Consider the following 22,171-nt stretch of genomic DNA (forward strand, 5'->3'; position numbering starts at 1 on the left):
CCCATGTAAATCTCAAGGTAAAAAGCAATATTAAACCATACACACTGTAAAAGAGCCAATCAAAGCCTTAAAGTCTTAAGGTTCTCCCTCTCTCACTCTCTCTGTCTCCATCTCTCTCTTTCTGTCTCCCTCTCTCTCTCTCCCCCCTCCCCAAACCCTCACTTATACCCTAAGCATTTCATAGTGTACCTATCAGGTTATTCTAAAGACAGCTCTATTTCTATATTTCTAAGCTACTCTTTTTCATTCTGTCTTACCATGATCACTTGTCTATTTTGTGAGTATAAAATGAACTCTGAGCTGCAGTTTTCTTAAATCATTACAGAATCTACATAGAGGCCAAATATAGGCAAGATGGCCTTATCTCCGTTGCCTTCCCCCACTAGCTATCAATATTTAGGCAAACAGAAGTTTACCCTCTTTTCAGTCTCTAAAATAAAATAGCATTTACAGACCTAATGCATCAAAGTGCAACTTATCATTGCCCATATAATGTATTTGCAAATTTAGGTCACAAGAATCAGAAAGAGCTCCTGGGTAAGGAAACCTGAAATTGCCTGTGCTTGAAGAACCAGCTCAGAAGAACGGGAGCATCTTCAAGAATTTCACCCAGGCATTTGCCGGTTCCTGAGCCTAATGCACAGAATTCAACAAACCTGTTCAGCACTCTGGTCTCACAGTTAGTTGTAACATCATTGCCTTTTTTTCCTGGTTTGGAAAATAACTGTAATGAAGTTAATCACCAAAACCCAATATATACATCTATATATTGATTTTAAAATAGCGTCAGTTTGGAAAATGAAAGTGACTAATGATAGGAAAAGATTTTAATTATATATATAAGCCTTGATGTTTCTGTGTTCTCTCTGCTTTTTTTATTGGAGTACAATTACCTCTTTTTTCAGAAGATTTTCAAAATTATCTTTTATCAGTTTTTAGAAAATTTCTGAAATCATGGAATAGATTTTATTCCAATTCATATTATGAATACTGCATTTTTCTGAGCATTAAGGATCCTCCCCCAAAAAATAACATCCCTATTTCTGGAGTTCTCTAGTAAGTTACGACATTAAAATCCACTTTGATATATTACTTAGACTCCTACAGAAAATTAACTTTTCATTTCAAAATAATTTGCAACTATAGTTTCCACGCAAATTTTGCTGTGTTTTTGCCTTATATTTTCTGCCATCGTCCCCATTATTCAGATAAGCCAACCAATCACAGAAAAATTAACATAGGTTTGTCACGATTACTGGTGCACCCATGCTGTTACTGGGCTTATTACATGCCTCAGCCACATGTTATGTTCACCATCATTTCACCTAGACCTTCCAGTAACATACTCCTAATCCCAAATTCTTTTCCATGCTAGATGCTTCCTTTCACATTTCTTCTTCAGGTTTAAATCAAATAGACCTCCTATCTTTCACAGTCCTTGAATGCTATGCAATTTCTGAATTGCAATAAAAGTTCTATTTTCCTCTGTCTAAATTAAAGTGAATTATTTAGTGTTTCAATGAGTGGCAAACACAGAATTTGTTTATTCAGGACAAAAAACTATGAGAATATGATTCTTCTTTACAACACAATAGAATACTTATTCCTTCAAAAAATTCTGCCCTTTAAAAAAATGTATTAAGTGAAATCAAGTATTGTAACTCAGAGGTTATTTGGGAAAAAGTTTATTAATGTAAATGGCTAAAATCTAGCCTCATGTGAATACTAAGGCAGATAAATAGCAGTCTATTAATTCAGGTTATCTTCTCTACAACTGCTTTTTTATTTATATCCTTTCATTTCAAAATATATGCGCATATACTATTTTTATCTCTCAGTAAAAATAAAGCTAGATATTTTTTGGTATATTAAGCAAGTCTGTTTTACCTGTTTCTAAAATCTTCTCTCTGATATTTTTAAGACAGTTATCTTACACAGACTCTAGAAATGCAAAGGCAATAAAAATGAATCGTTTTGTCTCATGCAGGAATCTTTATTAATGAATATGTGAACATTCTCTGTACAATTTAATATGCTGTATCCACTCATATAATTCTACAAAGAAGTATATTTTTGTGCATAAGCTGATTGGTAAATTTGATTTTAATAAGAAATCAGTAAAATATGCATATTACAAGTGAAGAGAGTACAGGTTCCTATCTGCCATTTATAGTAAGATCTTATATTTCAGAGCTTAATAATGAACCTCCCTGGGGAAGATTTAATAAAGCAGGTGCTCTGGTATTGCAGGCACTTTTGCTTCTGTCTTTCCTTTTTTTCCTATCTCCATGGAAAAAAAAATCTCAATAAGATTCATGACCCTGTTTATCAAGGATAAATCTAGTATAGTCTGGACCATGTACCACCCAAGCTGATCCAGATCTCCAACCCAACCCACTGTTTGTCACTGCGTTTATAAAGCACAACATGTCCTGTGAAATTATATGTTTAAGCATTGTCTCTCCATCCTTACCACAAGAAGTATAAAACCAGTTTAGAGTAACCGTCTGTTGCACAGTGTAACAAATTTTTAAAAATACAAGTGGGGTGGAGGGGGGAGTAGATCTTAACTGTTCTCTTCTCCTACAGAACACCTAATGTCTAAAACATGTTCAATCCTGTTAATGCTTGTCAAATATTTCACAGTTCAGCTTTGTTCAGACTTTTTACTGACTATGAAAAATCAATTTGGTGGGATTCAGATTCCAGAGACGGAAGAGCTGGAAGAGACCTTAAATAACCTTGTTCTACCAGGTTTATAGGTCAAAAACTGAGTCCCAAGTAAATTAAGTGACTTGCCCAAGGTTTTCCAAAGAATCCAGTTTTAAACTCAAGTCTACAGACCCCTACTTCAGCATCCTTCTCACTGTTCATTTCATCTGATATTTTTCTTTAATAATTAAACAATTTCAAGAAGATACACAATGTGATTTCACAATTAAGATAAAGCAGTCACATTATATCCAGGATTGTGTAGAATTTCACTTGTACAGAGTTTCATCTGGTATTTAGTCATTATAGTCAAATAGTATCATTATCTTTCAATTACAGAGATCAATTCTAGTTCATTAGCAAAATAAAATGATTGCCGAAGGTCCACATGAATTCTTCAAAGCTGCAATCTTCCTAATGTCAGAAGTGAAATACATTTCATAAAAAAAACAAAATTTAACAAAAGTACTTGAGGTTAAATCAAACTGTGCAAGCCTCACTCACCTAAGTTATCACAGATCTATGTTCAACAGTCTAATTCAAAGATCTGAAAAGGAAAATACATGCCAAAACCCTTATTAATAGCCATTTCCCCCTATTTCTTGGTTTTAGTAGCTTTTCCAAGAAAGATTAGGGTCACAGGATATTATAGCATGGACAAAGATTTTTAAGTATAGATTCAAGCTAAATGACCTAGAACTACATAAAAGGAAGACTAGATTATGTTTAACCTTACAAGAGAATTCTACATGTAGGTAAAAACAATGGCCCAAACAATATAGCTATTAAGGACTGTGGCAACCTTATCAGGTTTTCTGAACTGACAGCCTTAATTGCTATGAAAGCAAATCTCAGTCAGCTAAGCAGAGCTAAAAGCAAAGGGGTAACAATATTATCAATCTAAATTGATGCTAATATCCTCTCCATAAAACTATACTGGTGTATCTTGGAAGAAGTCATCATTTACAAAAAATACATAAAGCTGTTCCTCTTTAATATTTTCAGTTATTATAAAGTTATCATATTAGAGTTTCTAAGATGATATAAACATTTCAATGTTAAATTGTTAGAATATGTAAACCAAAATTATAGGCTTTGGCTTTCCAAAATATATTTTTTAATTTTTTTAATGTTTATTTATTTTTGAGACAGAGGGAGACAGCGAGTGGGGGAGTGGCAGAGAAAAAGGGAGACACAGAATCTGAAACAGGCTTCCGGCTCAGCTGTCAGCACAGAGCCTGATGCGGGGCTCGAACCCAAGAACCGTGAGATCATGACCTGAGGCGAAGTTGGACACTTAACCAACTGAGCCACCCAGGCACCCCATCCAACATATTTTTAATTGTACTTTTTCTAAAAAAGTAATTGATGATCTGCTCAGACCATGATGTGGCCACACAAATAGCACAAATAGTTATGATCATGATATACATCGGGCTTGCAATAAAAGGGATTTTTCCCCATTATATACGGACAAAAATTTAAAACAAAAAAAGTTAAAGATAGTTACATTGTGCTTTTATACATCGATCCTTTTCAATATAAATCAACCCTTCATAAAATTATTTATGCAACTTAACATACATTATCTCATTCTTCTTAGTAATTATTTGCTTCATGGGACACAATCCCTGGAATTCTCAATTACTAGAAACTCAAGATGTTTATCTTGTTAAATAGTTTGCTAATATAGAAGAATGACCTTTTTGAGTCATACTAAACAAAGGGCAGTAGTAGTCAGGAAGCCTGGACAGTATGTAAATCAGGCAATTAAGTAAACAGATATCAGGGGTACAATAATAGCTGTCAGTAAACAAGAGGAAAAGTCAGGTAAGAAATTTAGGGAAGAGAAGCAGATGTAGCCTAATAAATGAAAGGGCCCTAAAGGAATGAAGAAATGCCTGGCCTAGAGAGTAAACTTCTGGGCAGAAGATAATACCCTTGTCTAACAGGAGGGAAGGGTACCCAGGTAACTGTGGGATTCTCAATGGGCAGACTGAAGCAACTCTGTGTTCAGCAATGGGGCCTCAAAAGAGAAGAGTTGTGTGTATAATTAAACAGACTAGGGACCCCTGGGTGGTTCAGTGGGTTAAGCGGCTGACTTTGGCTCAGGTCATGATCTAGCCGTTCATGAGCCGTGTCAGGCTCTGTGCTGACAGCTCAGAGCCTGGAGCCTGCTTCAGATTCTGTGTCTCCCTCTCTTTCTCTCTCTGCCCCTCCCCTGCCCACTCTCCATCTCTCTCCAAAAAAAATAATAAATAAATAAACATTAAAAAAATTTTTTTTAAAGACTAGACACTGAGACCCCACTGAAAACCACACAGAGTCATCTTCCTGTGAAAGACCAGGTGGGTAAAGATTGGTGCTGCATAGACTAGCAGATGGAGAAAGTCTGAGGCTCAGCAGCAGCAGAACATGTCAGTGCAAAGCAAACTGACGGCAGTCAAGGACACGAGCTGATGCAGGCCTCATCTGTATGCATGAGTGCTGCTGGGGAAGGGCTTCCTTTTTGTTTGCATAATTTCTGAAATTCTTAGACAAATTTATAAACTGGTTGGCCCCCACAAATACAATACCATCCTTCTAGCCAATGTGGCATCCGGAGGCGTGAGCCACTCAATGGAACCTAGCAAGGGAAGAGCCATACATCAAGAGTCTGGGGATTGATTTATCCAAATTATACTGTGTTGGTATATCTTCTATTATAAAAATACCCCTACTGAAAGTAAATGCTACATATGCAGATGAAAGGGAAAACTCCACTACACAACTCTTGATGTGTGTTGCACTGTTCACCCGCAAATTTAGTCTTTTGGATTATGATATTTGTAAGTCAAGGCTTTATACACAAAATGTAGTGTTGTTCTACTCTTGCTCTTACACTTTAGTCTAGCAATAATTCCATGTTATTGGGGATGTTGATAGTCAAATTGTCCTGAATGCTGCCATTACTTGGGTATTTTCATCAATGCCCTGTTGTTTCATGAAACATTGCTCGGCATTCTTCACTTATATTCAACTTTTAAAAAAGAAAAGAGAACCAAAAGAAATGCTTAAAGATATTTATGTTCTCTTAATTTAACTCAGAGATAAAGGAAAAAATGTTAACCATGGGTGAGTCTAAAATATACTAGGATGCCTAGGAATGAAACTTTCCTTCAATAAAATTTTTAACTAGAAAAATAACACGCTATCTTGAATAACTTAGATGTTCTGTCGGGCAAGAACCTGGAAAAGATAACTTTAAATTATTTTAATTTGGAGGCCACCTGGGTGGCTCAGTCAGTTAAGCATCTGACTTCAGCTCAGGTCATGATCTTGAAGTTCATGGGTTCGAGCCCCGTATCGGGCTTTGTGCTGACAGCTCAGAGCCTGGAGCCTGCTTAGGATTCTATGTCCCCATCTCTCTCTCTGCTCCTCCCCCACTCATGTTCTGTCTGTCTCTCTCTCTCTCTCTCTCTCTCTCAAAAATAAAATCAACCTTAAAAATATTTTTTAAATAAAAAATAACTTATTTTAATTTTTCAAATGACAAATTTATGCATGTGCACTACACTACAAATAGTACAAAGAATTCTAAAGTCCCACTCCAGTCATCACCCCAATCCAAATCAGCTCCCATGAGGTAAACACTGTTACCAGTTAGAAGTGTATTCTTCTAAACTATTTCTTATGCACTTATAAAGATATAAAGAATAAGTATGCAACTGCCTTTATACATATAATTAGTGCATTGAGATATGTCTTTTTTTTCTTGCTTTTACATAAATTGAGAGAAAATGCCCTTTAATTCTATGATTGCATAATTTCATTAATTGTTCTGAGAAAATAAAACATTTCCTTGGAACTATTGGCCCGGAAGCTAGTATTGCACTGAGCTTCTGAAATAGCCTATTAGCAGGAGCATCCCTTGCCTAAAGAAGAAAAATCTGCTTCAGTAGCGCTATCATGTCCTTTGCAACCCTCTGCCAAACAGCATATATTTAGCTTCAGGCTCATCGACAAACTAGCAATGTCATTCGTCCTCAGTATCCATTATAAAAACTTGCACCTGATGAACCTCAAAGCAAGTTTCTAGATCACATACCCTTTTGGTCCAGCAATTCACTTTGCTCATCTTTTATCATCATTGCTTGTTAAATTTGCAACGCACACACGCACAAGCATGCAGCTATGGAGAGAATTAAACCCTACACTGTTCTCCCCTTGGGGTGAAGGGAAGGAAAGAAAAACAGGAAAGTCAATATTAAATATTTGCTGTGGTTATTTAAGTATATATACATTTGTGTGTTTCCCCTTGGAGGTTGCTTGATGGAGGATGCGTTTACAGAAACTTTAAATAAGTGGGTCAATCACTGTAAGACGCACAGAGACTTAACTTTTTTCCAATTCTATTATTCAAGGCTGTTCGATTTGATGTTTGATTTGAAATTAAGAGCTTTAAATAAATGCTTGGAAACTATACGGGATGGCAGTATTTAGCAATCTTGTTTTCTTTACATAACGTAACACACTAATGGACTACATTTTTCTTTGCTTTTTGCCATTAACTCTGAAAATAAGCGAGTTACTGTCCAAATCAGAGCCAAAAACACCACAGGGTTTCTGGCTGCAAAGGGACACTTCATGCATGAATGTGGGAAAGGAAAAAGTTGATAAACAGCCAGTTGGGAAGTGTGAAGAGATTATTTTTATTTCATGGTGTTTTCAGTGTGTAGTATCTCAGATGTTCAAAAATATATCACTGTGCCTGAAAGTTTACAATCCCCATAGTAGATATTATCCAATGTAGTAGATGTGAAACACTTATAATGAGGACGCTTTTCCTCCATCTCTCCCTCTTGCCCTTCCTCTCTTTCTCTTTTCCAAATCTAATGGGGTTAAAATGCAGCTTCACAGAAAGCAAGCATAGGCACATTGGAATTTTAATGAATGGATCCATGAGATGCGGTTCTTAAAAAAGTGAAACAGATGCTGTCCCTCTGCTGCTGTTCTTTCTTCCTGATTATTTTTATTTCTTTGCCATTCAAAAGAATCTGGTACTTCAGGGTGATTTTCCTTTGATAACCATCCTCTTTCCAACACTGAACACCCAAGTATTGTGTTCAGACCTCAAGGTTTGCAATAATAGTGTTGAACAAATTTGGGGGAAAAAACTTAAAAATTATGGTCTACATTTCATTGTTGATTCTGTAGAAATACACACACACACACACACACACACACACATACATACATACACATACAATAGGACTAGCCTGGATCTCCAAAATGATAAAAATTAATTATCTCACCAAAGTGCTGACCTCCAACATCTTTGCAAGGTTTTCAGTGTGTGAGACACATTTTCTGTCTACATGAAACATTACCTTTGCTAGTCTTGCTCATTAGTTCATCCTTCTTATTGCCATTGCCTCTAATTATTTTATTATCATCTTAAATTTTTTATTATTATTTATCATCTGTGCTAGTTTTATAATATAAGAAACATTTAGAATTTAATAAAGCAAAACTATAATTGTCTTAGTTAATCAATAAAGGTGTGTTGCTTGGGAGCATAAATGGGAAGTTAATTTGTTTTGCAAAATAAATGCCACAATAATGGAAAGACAAAAATATTCAAAATTCTCTTAATAAAGGGCAGAGTACAGAATATTTTCATCTTGTATCTTGAAATAAAGGAGAATGAAAATATAATCAATTGACTCTTGTATAATCATACAATTATACAATTATAAATATGTGTATATATCTACAATCTACCTCCCCCCCATGCTATTTAAATGCAAAGAAATTAACACATATGAGCTCAAAAGTACTCACATCTATAGAATATATCTTGTGCTCATATGTAATAAATCTGTTGAATGAGGAGCACCTGCATAGCTCAGTCAGTTAAGCATCTGACTCTTGATTTTGGCTCAGGTCATGATCTCACAGTTGTGAGATTGAGCCCTGCATCTGGCTCTGTACTGAGCATGGAGCCTGCTTAAGATTCTCTCTCTCCAGCTGCTCTTCTCTCCCACTCAACACTCTCTCTCTCTCTCTCTCTCTCTCTCTCTCTCTCAAGTAAAAAAAATAAGAAGAAGAATAAGTTGAATAAATTTGTTGAGTGAACATTCTAAAAGGCAGAGGGTTAGAGCTTTTGTGAAGCTGGGAAACAATTTGAAACACTTTCTAATCATAATAGGTAGTCATTATGTGTGTTGCTCCTCTAGATATCCCATATCTGTTCGTTAGTTGAAAACAACAAAACTCAGGATAAAACTTGTTTCTTGGACACTCCATCCAAAAGAAACCAAAGTAAATTACAGTACTCTCAACTTAATTTTGGAAGCTAGTCAACTCTCTATTTAAACTTCTGAAACAATATTAGTAAAATAGTAAAAAACACAGACTCCTATCTGTTAGCTTTCCAAAGACATGTGGTCTTTCTGTTCTTATGCAACAAAGAGGTTTATTTCTAGTACATAAATTATTTCATAGAAAAGAAATTATTTCAAAAAGATAAATATAGTACTTTTATAAAGAGTAAAGGGAAAAGAAATAGTGTGCTTATATCGTATGTTAGTTTCTTTGTGTATTAGTAGTTGCTCATCAAAACAAGGAAATAACATGGTTCTTAAGATACTAAAAGATTAACCTCTGAAGGTAAGTGGTATATGACAAGTACAAAGTAAAAAACATAGGGATATTTCCTTTTGTAACTTGTAATGGTTTGTAAACAAAATAAATCTAAGAAATACGAGGGACTCAGTAGCACCAATAGAAGTGTTGGACACAGAGAAAATTCTTTTTTTTTTAATTATCTTCATATTTATTTATTTTTGAGAGACAGAGCATGAGTGGGGGAGGGGCAGAAAGAGAGGGAGACATAGAATCCAAAGCAGGCTCCAGGCTCTGAGCTGTCAGCACATAGCCCGACGCGGGGCTCAAATGCACGAACCATGAGATCGTGACCTGAGCCAAAGTTGGATGCTTAACCAACTGAACCACCCAGGTGCCCCGACACAGAGAAAATTCTTAACCAAAAACTCCTGCCAAGTTTCCTACTTTGTTTTATATGTAAATCTATTGGTGAAGTAAGGGGTTGGGTGTTAAGGCTTCCTTCTTGAGTTTTCCTACTTTAGAAATAACCAAACAAATATACACCCATCATGTGTTAGAAAGTGACGTACATCTTTATGCCTCAATTTTTTGAGGAAATGGTCCTATACATAGATGGCCACTCCCAATTCCCTCTCCTGGGTGACCTCCATGAGAATACACTTACGGTTGTCCTGCCCACAAAACTAACTCCATAGTTCCTCAAAAAGTTTAAAATAGAATTACCATACAATCCAGCAATTCTACTTCTAGGTATATACACTACAAAAAACCTGAAAACAGGTGTTCAAACAAAGACTCGTGTAAAAATGTTCGTAACAACACTATTCAAAATAGTCCAAAATAGTTCCATTTGGTGGAAACAGCCAAATGACCATCAATAGATGAACAGATAAACAAAATATAGTACATCCATACAATTGAATATAACTTACCCATGGAAAGTAGTGAAGTACCGATACATGCTACTACATGGATGAATCTTGAAAACATTATCTTAAGCAAAAGAAGTCAGACACAGAGGTCCTTAGATTGTACAATTTCATTTATATGGAATATCCAGAAAAGGCAAATGCATAGAGACAAAAAACAGTTCACTGCTTGCCAGGGGCCAAGAGAGTGGGGAATACAGACTGATTCCTTAATATGTATGAGGCCTCCTCTTGGGGTAATAAAAATGTCCCCTAACCAGATAATGGTGATGGTTGTACAACATCTGGTTGTACAACCAGATAATGGTGATGGTGATACCATAAGACACTGAACTCTAAACGGTTAAAATGCTAAATTTTATGTTATGTGAATTTTATCTCAATTAAAAACAAAACTAAACTAAACTAAATTCCAGTGTTTGTGATCTGGCCCCAAAACTCTTCAGAGTTTATGTGCCTGGCCTAAGTGATCTGTGCCCCTGGCAGCCAAGACTCCTCACAGCAGTATTGGAGATGTCGCTTTTAAGTGAGGTCAAGTTCCCACTACAGTGCCTAAATAAACTTTCTCAAAATGTGGCCCTAAAGGCAAAAATTCTGATATGTTGACTTTTATTAGTCATTTTAACAGTATGCATTTTCAAGAGACCCAGATTTTAGATTTTTTTTTTTTTTTTTCTAATTCAGGACTTTCTACCTTTTAGCTCTTTGGCCATCAAAGAAATTTTTTCAGAGGCAATGATGAATTGGCTTCCTTGTAGGGCGACCATACATCCAGTTTCCTAAAAGCCTTCTGGTTTACATCTACTGACCTAGCAATTAATAGTAGTGTCCCTACTACTCTCAAAAGTGTCCCAGTCTGGACGATACATTGAATGATCTCCCTACTTCACAGGGACCACAGTTTAAGCTTTGCTGACTGATCTGTCCAACAAGAGTCTTTTTTTTGTGCCAGCTTTGATCCAGTTCTCTGGCAAGTTAGATGTGATTTGTCTTAATATATGCATTCTGTTTGCCAAGGCATACATAGCATGTTTGGACAATATGGTCTCATTTCATGATCTTTTGCTCTTATTTTTTCTTCATATCCTATGATACAGCTAATCGTTTGTGGGAACCAAAATGCTAGGAATGATGCCACAGGGAAACTTTCCTATAAGGTATACTTTCTAAAGTGGATTAATCAAAAAAAAAAAAAAAAAGCTTAATAAACTCAATTTGGGCACACCCTGATGTTACTACATGGTAGTGTTGAGCTAAATCTGGTTGAAATTTCCCTCACATCTATTTGATAGGATCAAGTGCTATAGATAATTTCATAGTTGTCTACCTATGCTTACTAACATCCCTCTAGGTCAAAAATAGTCATCCTTTTTTCTTTTAACCTATGCATAGTCTCAGAACCTATATTCATACAAGATTAAATCAAAGAAGTAGGTGGGCTAAGAAGACTGACATGAGCTGAGAGATTCTGAAATTAGATTACCAATGAGCATATTAAATTGATGCATTCCTTTTATTTTTTTAAATTTTTTTAAATGTTTGTTTATTTTTGAGAGAGACAGAGACAGAATGCGAGTGGGTTGGGGCAGAGAGAGAGGGAGACACAGAATCTGAAGCAGGCTCCAGGCTCTGAACTGCCAATACAGAGCCCGACGCGAGGCTAGAACTCACAAGCTGTGAAATCATGACCTGAGCCGAAGTCAGACACTCAACTGACTAAGCCACCCAGGCGCCCCGATGCATTCCTTTTAAATAACACTATCTGCTTCTTATATCTAGAAATTTAGTAGCATAGTGATTACATATTTCAATATTTGCTGTCAAGATCACCCTAAACAAAAATTAATCAGGCAATATATTAGTTGGATTCCTTTGACTACAAGTGGGATTGGCATAGGCCATCATAAGAACAGCAAAGTTTATTATGAGATTACCCACAGGCTTGAAGAACCAGTTACACTCTGTTTCTGTCAGCTCCCTAAAAACTTTGACTTCATTATGGTCCACTGTGGTGCCAGCTTCACACGACAGCATCCTTTCAGCTCGAGCTCTTACTTCTTTCCATTAATTTAGTTCAAATAACTAAAAGGGACAGTCTAATTGATCCAACCCACCTTGTTGTATTAGGCCATGCCACAGGTCATTGGTTCCTCTATAAAACATCTGCCCCTATTTCAGATTCATTACCCCCTTACCATCCCCTTAAGCAAGATAAACTGTTTTGGCCAAAGAAGAAAAGCTCAGTCGTGTAGTATGTTAAAATCCCCCCACCTTCCTGCCAGCAGGCATTTTAAGCAAGGCAGTCAGTCCCCCTCAGAATGGGAGATTCTATATGCCCAACAGGGGCAGTTTTTCTCTTTGTTTTCTTCTCACTCCTTCCCACCCATCTCCACAAAAAGCTAGCTCCAGCAAAATGCTTTAACTCCATTCTATTCAACCTACCCTGGACCCCATTCTCATTAACTCTTACTCTTAATTAGATATCAAATATTTCCAATATCAAGTGTTAATGACAACTCGATGCTATTTTCAAGAGATCAGTTTTAAATTAGCAAGAACCTCCCAGCTAAGAACCTCTCTGTGCTATTAGAGAAATATTTAGAAACAAGAACTTCTGCCAAGCACCTTCCCAACCTCCAATCATATCATATTTCTGTCTATATACTTGACCAGTTCAGGATTTTCTTGCTTTTCCATTTAATTCAAATCAATACCTGATCAAAACTTATTTTGCTTTATGTTTGTAATTCTGTAACTGTTTCAAAGCACAGAAATTCATACAATGAGGAAAGTCTTGTTTTTCAAGTATTATTCACTTATAAATATAAGATGTATTTGAAAGTCCTTTCTGCAGAAATGAAAGGCAGCCAGCAATGGATTAAACATACTGTGTATCTGTGGTCTTTGCTGCACAGTCTGAAAAGCCATTTCTATGAAATTTTTAAAAATTGAAAAATATTTACTAAGTTACTACCTGACATAATACAGTAGGTGCAGGTAATAGATTTCTTTTATAAAAGTTATCTCCCTGCCCTCAAAGAACCTATGTTCAGTTCAGGAGTTCCTCAACATTCCCACCCTTGCTCAGTTTCTCAAGTTGTCTAAATGAAAAACTCATTCAGAGACCTGAGAAAATAGCAAGTGGACAGCCCTAGAAAGCTTCTCTGGGCAGAAAAAAAATTCCCATGAGGGGTGCCTGGGTGGTTCAGTCAGTTAAGCATCCGACTCTTGATTTTGGCTCAGGTCATGATCTCATGGTTTGTGGGATCCAGCCCCCACAGGGCTCTGTGCTGACAGCGTGGAGCCTCCCTAGGATTCTCTCTCTCTCTCTCTCTCTCTCTCTCTCTCTCTGTCTCTCTCTCTCAAAATAAATTAATTAAACTTAAAAAAAATTCCACGAAATTTAATGTGTTAAGAAGATATCTTTCTTACCTCTCTGATCCCCTAAGCAAACCTACTGAATTTTCCTTCTTGTCTGTGTAAGGGACTATCAGGGACCACACCAGCAGTCAGGGCTCAGAAGAGACATGTACTAAGCAGAGGGACACATTCAGAGCAAGGGCAAAGGATAAAGGCACACCTATCTTTAAGGGGTTGTGTGTTGGGCTATTTTTTGTTCTTTCTGTTTTCCTAGGAAACATCATTTTGGAAAGTGAAGATATGACAAGTGGAGAGAAAGCAAAGATATAAGATGAGGAAAAGGGAGGGGAAGTAGACAAAGAGCCTGGCCTTTCAGTATGTGAGGATTTTCCCTTTTCTAGGAAGTTTAAAAAAAAAGTCTTCTCAAGGAAATTTAACCCTTTCATACTATGATTAATGTATTAACACTTTAAAAAAAACAGTGATATAAACTCTAGCTAATTCTGTGCTGAAGATACTGAATTCAGGCACAAATCACACAAACAGTCCTCAAGCTTACAATGAAATACACTCCTGGAAGAGGAGCAATCAATAATATGATGCTACTAGATCTAGCTTCTTCAATAGAAGTAATGTCATAAGTGGGTGGAGGGAGATAACGTCCCTGGCTAAAGCCTGACATTAAACATTTTATAGACTAGGCAGCAAAGAGCTATTTAATCTTCCCAGCAAAATGTTTGTTTCAAACTGGTACAGATTAAAACCTTCCAAACTATACCGAAATTGAACAGCACCCAGTTTGGAATCCCAGCTCTGTCATTATCTAGCTATGTCACTTCAGGTAAGTTACCCTGAGACAGGGAAACTAAAGGAATCCCATGAAAACTTTTTGTTCCTCCTTTCCTGCTTCTATTTTTGCTAGGACCTCTACCTCCACCTTACACACATGACTTACAAAACAGATAACGTATGTCCTCCTTTTAAAGGTCAAAGAGTTTTTCAAGTCTTCCGACACAGTAAGTAGCATCTACCACGGAGGACACTTGAGCACTCTCGTCCTTGTTTTGACCAGTTTCTAGATGCCTGAGAGGATACGTATACCAGACCACAATCTTCAGTAAAAACTCCAGTCCCCAAGCAAGGACAAGGCTCACTCAACCTTCTTTCTGGGCCTGCCATGGAGACTTCTGAGTCTTTCTGTGTGAGTCATTCCATAGATCCTCTGTCCATATCTGCACTCTCCATATATCTTCAATCTGCTCTTACTTCCTCTTGGCTGGAGTTTGATTTCTATTCCGCTTGAAGCCAAGGACCCTCTTGACAGGTCCTGTGGGACTACCTCTGGGTCCCTAGACACTGCCTGCCTGCCTCGATCCTCTCAGAATCAGTTTCCCTTTCTATAAAATTGGATTATAATGATACCTATCTCATAAAGCATGAATTTGTGATAAAACAAGCAATATGTATTTTGGTCTTCATTCTCTGGCTCCCAGCCAGAGCTCCTAAAACCTTTACAATTTCCTAAGTGAAAAAGGTGTAAGGGGTATCTTTAGTTGTAATATTTGGTTTTTGTCCCTGGTTCCTGATATAGTTCAAGAGTGATAGAGGTAAAAGGAGTATCTTTTGTTATTTATAACAAAACCTTTTCAACCACACCTGAGTTTATGTTAATGAATTGACTTTTGGAAAGCCCCTAAGAATGGGAAGGCTTGTTGCCAGGGGAACCAACAATGTGATGAGAGTTTGGCACTTTCAGCCCATCCCCCCAGCATTCCAGTGAAGGAGAGGGGATGGATATTAAGTTAATCACTAATTGCCTATGATTTAATCAGTTATGTTTATCTGGTAAAGCCTCTATTAAAACCCTGACCAAAGAGCTGAGAGAGCTTCCAGGTTGGTGAACACATCAAGGTGAGGGGAAAGTGACCCACCCAGAGAAGTCACAGAAGCTCCACACCACTTCCCGCATATATTGTCTTATGCACTGTTACCATTTGTCTGTTCCTGAGTTGTATTTCTCAAAACAATAATAATAAGCAAAGCACTTTCCTGAGTTTTGTGAGCCCATCTAGCAAATTATCAAACCCAAAGACGGGTTTGCAGAATCCCTGATTTATAGCAAGTCAGTCAGAACTACAGGTGACAACCTGGGACGTGTAATTGGTGTCTCACGTGGGGAGCCCTCTTCTGGGAATGAGCCCTTAACCCGTGGGGTCTTCACTAATTCCAGTCAGTGTCAGAATTGGGTTATATAGTAGGACTCCCAGTTGGTGTCCTCCAACAAATGGAGAATTGCTTGGTTTACAAAACTCCACACATTTGGTGTCAGAAGTGTTTTGAGAATCGAGGAAAGAAGTTTTCCTTGTATATGGTGTTCAAAAAACCACAACAGGTCCAAAATAGAGTCACTTGTTCTAAGCCCTACGTCAGCAAAAAAGGTCTTAAAACCTAACCTAATTGCAGTTTCAACGTCTCCCAAAGACTAGAATTTTAAACATATCAGTCTGGAATTTACTGATCAATCCCAGAGAGGTAATCTGCCTAATAGACCCTGGTCCACTCCCCTTCCCCAAAGGAAGGTCAGCTTGCCTGAAATAATACTATCTTTTGTTTATGACATCCTTACTCCTGCCCCCTTCTGCCTACAAAAGGCTTCTATTTTCTACAGCTCTTCAGAGCTCCTTTCTACTTTCTAGATGGGACAAAACCCAATTGTGGAGTAAAGCCAATTTACTGTAGTCAGTTGAAGTTTTGGCTTTTGGCAAGGGTATTGTAAGAGTTAAATTAAATAATCTATATAAAGCACTTAGCAATGCCTAGCAAGTACTATGCACTCAGTAAAGGTTAGTTGTAATTATTATCATGTGTACATATTGATAAACATGTTTCCGGATTGCCACTCATTGTGCAAATTGGTCTATTTCATCCAAACACAATGCATCCTACATGCCCTAGACAAAAATACCAGCCAACTCTATCATATAGAGTCCACCATACTTATTTCTGATATTTTGATTCAGTCAGTTCAGCTGGCCTGAATCATACCTCTGGCTTCCAACAACCTCACTGTGGCCTCTTTTGGTCTAGCCGCCATCTTGACCCCCAACACTTAGTTGGGATCTGCTCAAGCTAGCTATGCTACCTGCACTAACCTTCCCTGTTCAGTGAAAGGATTTAGATCATTGTAATTAATGATGTAAAGTTATATTTAAATAATCCAGTATAAATATATAAAATATTTGTCGCTAATTTAGTTGAATCTTGATTCTTCCCTTACTTCTATCCCACCAAAAACTGCTCCTTCCTAAGAACTCCTCATTTCAGTAAAGAGTACTCCCCAAATTCCCCAAAATTCTAAGTGTCAATTCCTCTTTTTTTCCACTCCCTAAATTCAGTTCATCAGTAAGTTCTACCACTGTAATTGTGAAATACATTCTGAATCTTTCCCCTTTTGTCTGTATTATTAACATCTTTGTCCATTGGCAAGTCAGCATCGGTATCATCTGGGAACTTGCTGAACAGTTCTTAGGCCCCATCCCAGAAATACTGACTCAGGAGGGAGAGGAAGAGGCATCAGTCTGTGTTTTAACAGGCCATCCAAGTGATTCTGACAAACACCCTGGCCTGCAAACCACTGCTCCCATCAAAACCACTGTCAGCTCCCAGTGTCAGTGTATGACAATATCAAAGCAGCATTATGAGTCTCTACTCTTGTTCCCCTACCATCCATTTTCCTCTCAGCAACAGGAATAGTATTTTTTTTTACTTGAAATCCTCCAGTGACTTTCTATGTCCATTAAACTAAAATTATTTTCCTTACCCTGGTTTACACATCCCTACATGACCTAGCTACATGCTTCTTCTCCAATAACATCCCTCTCCATCTTTTATGCTCTAGCAACACTGGTCTTCTCTTCCCATCACTTAAACATACCATGCTGGGCCTTTGTAAAAATTTGCTCCTTTGCTGGTATCATCCTTATCATTCAGGTCTCAGATTCAGTGTTTCAGATTCAAGGTCTTCACACTATGTGAAGCTTCTGGGGTCCAATAATTAGTCACTTACAGATAACAAACACTCATTCTCTGCATATCACTAACTGTGACCTCATAGCTTTCTTATTTGCTATTTTTACAGTTTATTATCTTTCTTTTACTAGATGGCCTTAGAGTAATGATTTGTCCATTATGTTTACCTTTGTTGATCCAGAAACCAGAATAATAATGCAAATGTTTAATAAATATTTGTTGAAATAATTAACTAATTGTAAAAAAGCAGCAGAGGAAGAAGCACGTGCAACAATATCAGGGAGTTTGGAAAGTCTTTGAGGAGATTGTGTCAAGTGACTCTAAAAGTGACTCTAAAAGGAGACAGAGGAGGACAATGGATCAAAACTGAAGTCTGATCCAACAGGGCTCAAATACCAGCTCTGCCTCTCACAAGGTACCGGACCTGGAGCAAATTTCTATCTTTTTTTTTAAACCTTTTCAACATCATCCTCTCAGGGTTGTGTTTGGAAATAACTCAAATAATATAATAGGAAACTTAGCACATGGTAAATACACAGTAATTATAATTTGGAACTTTGCAGAAGGTCTGGAGGTCTTTGAAAAATATGTTATATATTGCACATGATAATAGGAATGTTAATCAAAATGAAATAAAGGAAAAACTCACCTATAATCTTGTTACCTCAAAAAACATTTTCATCTTGTCACTTCACTTTTATATACATAGAATATTTTTACATAATAAAAATCGCAAAGTAGATTCAATTTTGTAATTCCTTGACTTTTTGAAAACTCAGTTCAGAGATGTCTCTTTTTCTGCCTCATTTTTAAATTTCCCTCAAGCAGGTAGAGAGAAGCAATCAAGTTGTTGGTCCTCCCTGCCTTTGAAGCTGAAAGTTTTACTACCTTCTTGAAATGCAATCTTTACTTTAGCGATTTCATCTTGCACTCTGATATTATGAATGTCATGTCTTTAAAATGCATGAAACAACCTTTATTTGCACTAAAATTCCCAGCCTTTGATCATTTCCCATCCTTTTGTCTCAAAAATAACTGCTCCAGGTTTTGACTAGAAGAGTGGTCAACTCAAAGGCATATGTCTCTGTGTTTGATCATGAATCTACAAAATTAAAAGGCTTTGTTTTCATTGGAGGAACGCTAGTAATAGGGAGAGGAATGAATCATGGAGGCAGATGGAAGAAGGAAGTCAGAGTAGCATGATGACTATCATTGAAGAGAAACCCTGAATGCCATAGTTTTTGGAGTACTCATGGTCACTGTAAGTAATGGGAAGGGGTATCATAAGTGTAGTGAGAGGATCATTGTAAACCGATGAATTTTCAAAAGTAAACAGAGGAAAGTAAAAGTCTCCAAATTCAGTCTGTCTAAACAATATTAATCAAATGGCTACTATATGCCATGCAATGTGTTAAGTGCTGGGGGGATTATGATGATCAAAAAATAAATAAATACATAAAACTGAAACCTAGGTATGGTTCCTATCCCCCATATTTATAACCTTGGGTAAGAAATACCAATGAGCCAAATAAACACTCAAATAAACATAAATTTATAACTCAGATTACTGATGGAAAAAAGATACATAGTGTCATAAGATCATGAAATAATTAGATCTCACCTAGATTTGGGAATAAGGAAGGACTCTCTGAGCAGGAAGCATTTGAGCTAGATCTGAAAGTAAATGTTAACTGGATAACTGCTTTTGACTTGGAAGTAGGAGGGAATGGGTGTGCAGAGCATTCCAGATAGAGAACAGCATACACAACGGCCCTGAGTTAGGAGGAACAAAGCATGTTAATGGAACTGATAGAAAATCAATACTATTATGACCAAAGCTGTTCAGAAGTTCAGCTGAAATATGCTGCCAGTCAAGGTTGGATGTATCTGAATAGGTGATGGGGTTCTAACTCACAAAGTCTGTTGTAGGGATTAAATAAGTAAAATGGGAACATCCTGGTAAAGTACAGTACAGTGTTTGGCACAAAATAAAGTGGCTTGTAAGTGCTCTTTGTTATTATCATTCGGCATTACCACGTCCACTGTTTATACGTTAATTATTTTCCATCATTTCTGCCTCTATGTCTGGTCAGCTCAGGCTGCTATTGTCCCTCACATGGACTCCCTACAACAGCTCCATTCTCCACAATGAACCCACCGCTTCCCACATGAAAGCACTTAAGGACTCCACCTCTAGTTAGTTGTATATAATGTTGGTTTGCGATATGGTATATTGTATGTGAAGATGATAAGATTAAAAGCCAGAAATTATCTATAGTGGCCAAAATATATGGAAAATACAATGTCATTATTACATAAGAGAGTGGTACAGAGGGTTTAAATAACATAAATTTAAAATATAAGATGGAATTAAAATATTATTCAGAGTAATTATAATTTTAACTAAGAGTCACCTGTCAGTACAAGCTGTCAATATCAAAAGCTCAGATAGGGTAGCTAGGTAGATAGACAGGGTAGAGAAGACAAGACCACACCTGCTGGGTGGAAGATCTAGGGAGAGCTGGAAACCCTAACTTGAGTCTCTGGTCACTTCAGAGTAAAGCCAGCCTTTGGTAATATCTCTCCAGAGTGAAGCTCCAAGAGAGTCACAGCTCTCTTCTCCTGCCAACCAGTCCAAAACCCCAGCCTAAGTGTCTCCCTTTCTTTCTGACCCAGGATTTTAACTTCCTGTTCAACAGGATAAGAGGTGAAAGTAGGAGAAGAGTAAAAAGTGATAAAATGACTGCTTAAAGACCTCCCAAGCCTCTTCTTCCTTTACCTTCAAATTACTTCTTGTTAGCCTCTAGGTAAATACCTACTATTTACCTAGAGGTAAATGGAACCCAAACAGAGGATTCTTCAAAACCAATAGGTACTAAGTCCCCTGAGTGGCTCAGTGGGTTGAGCATCTAACTCTTCATTTCAGCTCAGGTTATGATACCAGGGTCCTGGGATCAATCCCTGTGTCAGGCTACACACTAAGCATGGAGCCTGCTTAAGTTCTCTCTCTCGCCATCTCTCTCTCTCTCTCTCTCTCTCTCTCTCTAAAATAAAACAAACAAACAGAAAAAGAAAACAAGATAAGTACCAATATAATGGAGAATTCTCTTGATCCAAAACCCTACTAAAGATTCACCATTGCATCAAGATAAAATCCAAAGCTCTCAGCCCTCCATGCAGGGCCTTTTATGATCTGTGCCCTCTAGTGCCTCCAACTTTACCTCTCATTACAACTCCACTCAGTGAACTCCAAATAGTCTTTATTATTATTATTATTATTATTATTATTATTATTGATGTTTATTTTTGAGAGAGACAGAGCATGAGCAGGACAGGAGCAAAGAGAGAGAGAGAAAGACAGAATTTGAAGCAGGCTCCAGGCTCCAAGCTATCAGTGCAGAGCCCAATGTAGGGCTCGAACTCTCAAGCCATGAGATTATGACCTAAGCCAAAGTTGGACTCTTAACCGACTGAGCCATCCTTAAATTCCAAACAATCTTATAGCTTTTGAAATTTCTTGTATGGACAGTACTCTGGCTTACCTTTGGTCTTGGTGTATATGTGCTGCTCTCTTTGCCTAGATTACATTCTCACCAGCAACATATGAGGGTTTCAATTCCTTCTATACTTTTTAAGTTAGGATCTTGGTGCATATGAAATTGTGTCCCATAGGGTTAATGAGGTTAAACTGTCACCAGCAAGACCCCCATTGACCCCATCCTTCCCAGGAATGTTAACTTTATCTTTTAGAGGCAAACAACATGAAGAGCTCCCACTGGCCTAGACCAGTTTGAGCTTGACCACTGACTCACAACGGTGCAGATGGACCATGAAGTGTCCGACAGTTATCTCTACCTCATTATAATGTTAAAATCTCTACCCAAGTTGAAGCACAAGCTTCATTAACATAACATGGACATATGGATAGGCATGTCTCCTAAGTACCATGTGATGACAAAACTCTCCTTTCTGAATATTCACCCTAGTCCTAACGAACAGAAACCCCCTCACACCCGTTCAGGGAGTCAAGGCTTTAGAAGTTATTCCCCGTGATCTCTATTTGCTGCAAATAATTTATAAACTACATAAGTGCTTCTCTCTTTAAAAGAATTTCTTTTAATGGCTTTATTACTCTGCTCTGGCTGCCATAGCAAAATACTATAGACTGGGAGGCTTAAACAACTGAAATTTATTTTCTCACAGTTCTACAGGTTAAAAAGTCTAGGATCAAAGTTGGGTTTCTGGTAATAACTCTTTTCATGGTTTGCAAATGGCCACCTTTCTGCTTTATCCTCAAATGACCTTTCCTCAGAGCACATGGGGAAAAAAAGAGAGACATCTGGTCTCTCTTCCACTTCTTATAAGTACACCAATCCTATCATATTAGGGTCCCAAGATTATGACCTTTTTTAAACCTTTATTACCTCCTTATAGGCCCTGTCTTCAAACACAGTCACACTGGGTGCTGGGCTTCAAGATATGAATTTCAGGGGGACACAATTCAGTCCAAAGCAATGGCTGAACAATAGTCT

At 37.4% G+C, this 22,171-nt stretch overlaps 1 long non-coding RNA gene across 3 annotated transcripts in view; it reads right to left on the minus strand.

Annotated features, from left to right (window-relative positions):
- Positions 1 to 22,171, minus strand: part of LOC122201017 — a 102,539-nt gene that overhangs the window by 24,288 nt on the left and 56,080 nt on the right. The window lies entirely within an intron of this gene.

Source organism: Panthera leo, chromosome A1 (genome assembly GCF_018350215.1).
Source record: "Panthera leo isolate Ple1 chromosome A1, P.leo_Ple1_pat1.1, whole genome shotgun sequence".
Lineage (NCBI taxonomy): Eukaryota > Metazoa > Chordata > Mammalia > Carnivora > Felidae > Panthera > Panthera leo.